This window comes from Haliotis asinina, chromosome 4 (genome assembly GCF_037392515.1).
Source record: "Haliotis asinina isolate JCU_RB_2024 chromosome 4, JCU_Hal_asi_v2, whole genome shotgun sequence".
Classification (NCBI taxonomy): domain Eukaryota; kingdom Metazoa; phylum Mollusca; class Gastropoda; order Lepetellida; family Haliotidae; genus Haliotis; species Haliotis asinina.
Genome location: NC_090283.1, coordinates 69,352,339 through 69,359,624, shown reverse-complemented (window position 1 = coordinate 69,359,624; position 7,286 = coordinate 69,352,339).

Here is a 7,286-nt window from a genome sequence, read left to right as displayed (position 1 = left end):
AGGTAAAATTAATTGTTAGAATGTGACCGTTGAAAACTATGGATTTTTAGACTGTGTGATGTTTTTTGTTCAATAAAGATCTTACTTGAAAACTGTGTTAGACGTAGTAAGATCTACTATTGAAAATTATTCCTTAAACTCTGAAATGATAATTTGAAAACTCTCTCACTTAAAACATTAAGGGAACATTCAGCTAGTGATGTCGTTCATTTATCCAGACAGGAATCAATCTATTCGACTTTGCAGAAGCTACAGTTTTTGAGTCATCAGAGTTCTAGAATGTATGTTACTTTCACTTGTTTCGTGCAGTAGTAATCTGTTGTATGTACAGTTTTCCATGGTTACATATCTTTACTTGATAATGTACCCTTCCTATGTTGTTGAAACAGATACCAATTCATGCATGCATTGCTCGGATTGATTCAAAGAAGGAACAGTTGTTAAGCCAGAAGTAGGAATATTTCATTGATCATGTGACCAGAAAGTCAAAATTGGAAACTGTGCGATATATAACAACCTCTTCCTTGTGGAAAAATATTTAAGATATCAGCATCTGCAGTTGTTAAGCTATCAAGATATCAGATACCATATTTGACGTATTTATTGTTCTGCACTTGGGGGATCTAATAAGGAACATATTTAAATCAGACAAAACAGTCAATAAAGTAATATCAGTATGTGTCATAAATGCTGATCTAGTTCTATGTTCACAATCCTCTCAAGGAGACTGACTCTTATTTCACATTCTTCGTATATCTAATCAGAGCATTTGCTTGAGAAGTGACACTAAATGCGTTGAATATGGTATAACTAGATTCGGTTTCTAAATGTTGGAAGTGTTTGCAGATGAATTAATTTTGGAATGCCTGAATCAGATGATGGGTATATGCTGAATTTGTTCTGTGTTGCTAAGCTGTTATAACATTTTCGTGAATAAAAGATGTACAAAACACTCTGTGATTAACACGCTGACTACAACAAGTATACTTAGGGTATCAAACGTAACAGAATTTGCTCCTAAGGTAGCAGAGCATCTTTGTCACTGCTATCAGATGCTTGCTTCTTGTGGCTGTTTTGGCATCGGTGAAATATGTTGTAGAATATCTCTGATAAAGCTATGAGATAATTTGTAGCAGCAAATTCTGTTACATTTGTTAACACGATTATACCTGAGGTGGGCAGTCAGTATGTTAAATGCATAAAGATGTACCTCTGAGTATATACTTCATGATACTAACACTATATTAATCTTGTTTCTTTTCTCAAATCATTATTTTTCGGTGTGACCTGAAGAAATATCATTTTATTGAATATATATTTTTGACATCTTTAAGAGGCATTACGATCATTGAGCAGTAAGGGGAGATAACAATCCAGGGATTATCAACTTCTGTAATGGTGAAGTAGTTCATTCACAGATTGTTAACTTCTTTTATATATTTTTTAAATAACATTTTTATTTTGTCTCCTGGCTTATAGTTACAAATTTGTTAAAACAGATGATATAAAAGTATTTTTCACGATGCATCGAAGACATTTCTGTCATTTTTAGACTTGCCAGTGTGCGAATGGGAACATAGGAAATGTTTTTGTGTTACATTAACTTTCAGCCTTTGCTGCAATATTTCCTGTTGGTCTGTGGACTACCTTATGCAAACCCCAGAGATGCTGTGTCTGTTGTTAATGCCCTGCATTCTGTCAGTGAAGCTTGTGTATGCGCTAGTCGTGTTGATGTCTGAAAACTCAAACTATGACAGGGCTCGATTTAAGCATTTAGAACTTGCACTGATGCAACCTGACACTGCTAAATTTAACCTCTTCCCAGTGGATGTTAATATTTTGGGTTCAGAGAACACAGACTCGTGAGGAAGTGACATGGAACAGTGACTCTGATTGTTGTAGGAACAGTGACTGTAATTGTTGTAGGGACAGTGACTCTGATTATTGTAGGAACAGTGACTCTACTTGTTGTAGGGACAGTAACTCTGGTTATTGTAGGAACAGTGATTCTAATTGTTGTAGGGACAGTGACTCTGATTATTGTAGGAACAGTGACTCTAATTGTTGTAGGGACAGTGACTGTGGTTATTGTATAAACAGTGACTCTAATTGTTGTAGGGACAGTGACTGTGGTTATTGTATAAACAGTGACTCTAATTGTTGTAGGGACAGTGACTCTGATAGTTGTGGGAACAGTGACTCTAATTGTTGTAGGGACAGTGACTCTGGTTATTGTAGGAACAGTGACTCTGGTTATTGTAGGAACAGTGACTCTAATTGTTGTAGGGACAGTGACTCTGATTGTTGTAGGAACAGTGACTCTGGTTGTAGGAACAGTGACTCTGATTATTGTAGGAACAGTGACTCTGATTGTTGTAGGAACAGTGACTCTGGTTGTAGGAACAGTGACTCTGTTGTAGGAACAGTGACTCTGATTGTTGTAGGAACAGCGACTCTAATTGTTGCAGGGACAGTGACTCTGGTTATTGTTGGAACAGCGACTCTGGTTATTGTAGGAACAGTGACTTGATTATTGTAGGAACAGTGACCAAAGGGCTGACTGTTTATGAAAGTTTAGGAAGTAAGAGATCTACAAATTTCTTGTGTTATAGTGTTGTTCTAAACTGTCATGACCACAGCTCAAACATTGTATGAGATTTTATATCAAGGAGCAGGTGCAGCCTGTTTTTATTTTGTACAAGGTCATTGACTTACGTTAAGCAGGTTAAGTAGGTTTCATTTCCTTAAATCGACCCCTGTATGAATTACATTTGTGGATGAACCATCCCTCTATGTGTAGGATTAACAACAGAATATCATTGCTGGATTGTTATGTAACATCTTGTCTTGGGTAGAACTGTCTTCATGCTTCCATGGAAACAGTGTTGTATCCGCTCTGTCAGTCAAACAATCTGGCTTATACTAGTTTGAAAGGTTTAAGTTCTTAGTTAAACATTGTCTGATTTTTGTCCACAGATGTGAAAAACTGAAAGACAGTAGATATCTTTGAAGTGAGATGTCTCAAGATTTGCTACTGGCTGCAGATATTTCTTGTATATTAAAGACTGAACTTGAAAGTCTGAACACTATTGTCAAGTGTTGTCAAAGGTTATCAATGTACAGAATCAAAATGAGATTCTTTCTCTGAATGTAAGTGAATGTACTGTAGTACATGGATGTAAAAGTGTTTGAGCTATCCTGTACAACGGGTGAAATGCTATACCGTGGTATTAGTAGAAAAGCAGTATTTTGCCTTTGGTTCAGTATACTGTAATGCAATCCACAAATTTGGTGATATTGGTTTTCTTACCATCATTTCTATGTATTTATGAAATGGCAAAGATTATGGGTATGTTGCTATGTTATTAAACAATGTGAGATTGGCTCTTGTGAATTTTCAGCAGTGTGACACTGAACCGAAACAGACTGAACCAGAGGCTTTGTACCGCCATAGGTACCAAACCATGGTGAAAGCTTACCTTTTCACCCCTATCCTGTGTCCTTCGCTATGCAGTAGTGACTGTGTTATTGTCAAATTTGAAGAAAGGGACAATAATTAGTGATGTGAAACCCAATCAGTTAAGAATAGGTCCCCAATAACTCATCCCTGCAAAAGCCAAACATGGCGGGGTAGCTTTGTGGTGAAAATATGCACTGTCACGCCGAAGACGTGGGTTCGTTTCCCTAGATACTTACAATAAGTGAAGCTCATATCTCATGTCTTCCACTGTGATATTGCTGGATAGTACTCACTCATTCACTGTCAGTCACCTCTGTCTCTTGGTCTATAGCCTGTGGTTGTAATGTGATAAGGGACGGCCAGGTAGCCTAGCAGTTAAAGTTTTCGCTCGTCAAGACCAAGATCTGGGTTTGATTCCCCATATGGGTATCATGTGTGAAGCTTATTTCTGGTGTCCCCTTTCATGATGTTTCTGGAATATTGCTAAAAGCAGCATAAAACCCAACTCACTTAGTTAGAAGTCATCCTCCAATAGGTGGAGCACTGAATATTGGAGACAGTCACATTCTGTAACTAGTTTTAATAAATTCGGCATGCTGTCAGACAAGTTAACACCTCTGATTCCTTTAGAACTTTTTTCCCCACCTACAGTGGACCTAAAGCCTGACCTTATCCGTTCACAGTGAAGTAAACTGGCTGGTTTTGGCACATTGTTGAGATGAGTACATCTTTTAAGTGAATGTATATTAACTGTGCTTTGTTGACAACATATTGTTTTCTAGCGTTGTAAATAGATTCCACTTGTGGCTGCCTATATTATTGCCTTGGATGTATAAAGCATCAGTGCTAATGTATGTGTGAATGCCACCAGTGTATTTGAGCACCCTACAGCTAAGATAAGAAGGTTCACTTTCAAAGAAGGTTTAGATGCGTACTTTTTCTGACGGGTTACATATTCTTTTTCAAACAGCATAAAATTTGCATGCAAGCAAATAAGATATTATCAGGGATTGAAAAGATACTTTATAGATCATGTGTACAGGGCCATGTGTTTTCTGAGTATGTCAATAATACTATCAGGTAGCCTTGTGGTTAAAGCATATGGTCGTCATGCTGAAGACCTAGGTTTGATTCCCCAAATGGGTACAATGTGTAAAGCCCATTTGGCCCACTCTGTGATATCGCTGGAATATTGCTAAAAGCGGTGTAAAACTAAAACTCAATCACTCTTCTGAGAACAGTAAATCAGGATGCCAAACGTTTGAGTTTCTCAACATTTTAATTTGCGGTTAGGTTTAATATCTTTGATTTTATATTCATTTTCAGTGTTTACGCTGTCTGATCATGTATATGTATGTCAGGTCAAGTGCAGGTTGCAATGACAAGGGAGAGTAGCATCAATTCTCTTCTACATTTCACTCTCCTGGAAATTTTTATCTTCAAAAGTTTTTGTACCTTTTCTCTTATGTTCAGAATGTGTTTCATTAAACTTTGTGTACATATATGTATGGTATGACTAATATACATTTAAATGGATTTCTGTGAGGAGAATGCAGTTTGATAATATATTGTGGTAATATTTAATGCTGAATGAACAAGAGAGCTAGGTTTTTTTTAGAAATATGTGATTTTATACAATTATTGACTTCTAGTGAGATTGATCCAGTGGAAAAGCCAAGGTAAATATGGTATGTCCAAGATCGATAAACCATTGATCAACTAAACTGAAGTCAATAATTGTTTTTTTACATGACAAAGTACTGACAGTCATGAATCGTTGTGGCCTCGTGTCATCTGCCATTTTGATACAGATGGGACGTACCTCGAAGTCAACACGGTCACAGGGACAAATGATGTCTATTCCTTCCTTAACCTTTGTGACGCTCACACTGCAAAGTTCACAGCTAGACTACCCCAAATCTATTTTTAGCCACAGGAGGTGCTTGGATTGTTACATCAACCTGTCGCGATGGGGTGAGGTTGACATCGCTTTGTGTCAAAGCTGTCATGTGACTAAGTGGGCCAATCATAAGGTGGAAATCTGTCATATAACGCAAGATGCTCAGTTAAATGCTGATCATAATAAAATATGAAAAAATACAATCATGAAACAGTTCACTATTTGTTTGTTACAAGGGCCATGTGCAGAGAAAGGGATTCTGTGCATGAATCCCTCATAAAAAAAATTGAATTCTGTCATAATGTAATGATAGTTTGTTTTTTTTTATGTTTAGGGCTTGAATTTTCTGCAAAAACCTCACAGAATTGGTCTGATGTTTTTGGTTATGATCAGCTTATGTTTATTAGCTTTGAAGTTAGATAGCAATTCATTGCTCCACTTTTGAGTCAAGAAGAAGGCTGTATTTGAGTGAAGAAAACTGAGGGTTGATGATGTGAGCAACAACTGAGGTAACACATTGTAAAGATTTGATGTACAATTGAGTTGGGGAATCTTACTGTGCTGTCTTCTAGCCTTCATTTCAAGAACAAATTCCAGAGCTGTCCAAGCGCAGCCACCATCAACACCACCTGATCCTCACTTCACCTCACATGCTCTACAAGCAGTGACATGTTTTAACTGTCAACTTCACTAAGTACTGCTCAATGATAAATTGCCACAATATGTTATCATATGTTTTGTGATATTTCCAGTAAAGTTTGATGACAGGACCAAAGACGTGAGAAATTCCTATTGATGTTGGAATGTACTGAACATGTGTTTTCAGTGCTTGATGTTGACTTTTACATACTGATGTAATGCTGATTAAAACTGATGTCATTCAAAATACGTCTGGTGTTGTCACTGAGACATGTTTTCAAGGAGGGGTATTAAAATGGACTCCATGCGTCTGCAAGTTAGTCTTTTCCAAAGAAGAACTTGAAAAATGTTCACTATTTGTCCACCAAACTTCGCACATAGATAGGTCAATTGGTGTACTGGTGCCTTTTGGTTGTTTTAGCATGAAAAATAAACTCTGTATTGTGTTTCATGGCAACAAGTTTGACTTTGATCAAATTTAGTGGTAGTCCTTTCTGGAGCAGCTCTTAAAATTCTTTCCATACCCTCCTTCCACTTAGCTATACACATGCCAAAACATATGACGTCATCATAACTAGCATCCATGGGGAGCATTTTGCCATTATAGGGAGATATTGATGACTTTGTTATCACATTAACTTTCACAAGGCTACGCAAAACTCCAAGACATATTTTGAACAAATACTTGGCAGGAATTTCTTCAATGGCCAAGCTGCTGATCCATTCAAATACTCTCCACTACCAATGTTGCTGATGTAACAGGGTGTGGAGTTATCCCACAGATGACCACCTTACCTTGTCAGCTTGTTGACGCAGCTAACCTATTTGGTCATGTGGACAAGGCATGCAACTTTGGTTATGTGCGACTTCAGATCAGAAGGTCAGTTGTTCAAATCCCAGCACTGGACTCAGAAATTTTATGGCCTCTACATTGGCGCCCAACATGGAGCTGAGCTTATTCATATAAAATTCAAGCAATATAAGTCTCAGTACCCTTCTGTTGTTGGCGAGTATGTAAAAGGACGTGGAGTCACCTCATCTTGTCAGCTTGCTGATGTGGTTAACCTCTTTGGTCATGTGGACAAGGCATCCAACTCTTAGAAGGTCCATGATTCGAATCCCAGCATGGGACTCAGAAATGTTATGTCCACTAGACTTGACTTAAGCTGATCTCAGGATCTGGCGCCACCAGGGGAAACCAAGATACCATGTTAAGCCTACACAGGCACAACCAGCATGAATCCAGTTTTTTTCCACACACACTAGACTGACACATCAAATAAAGAC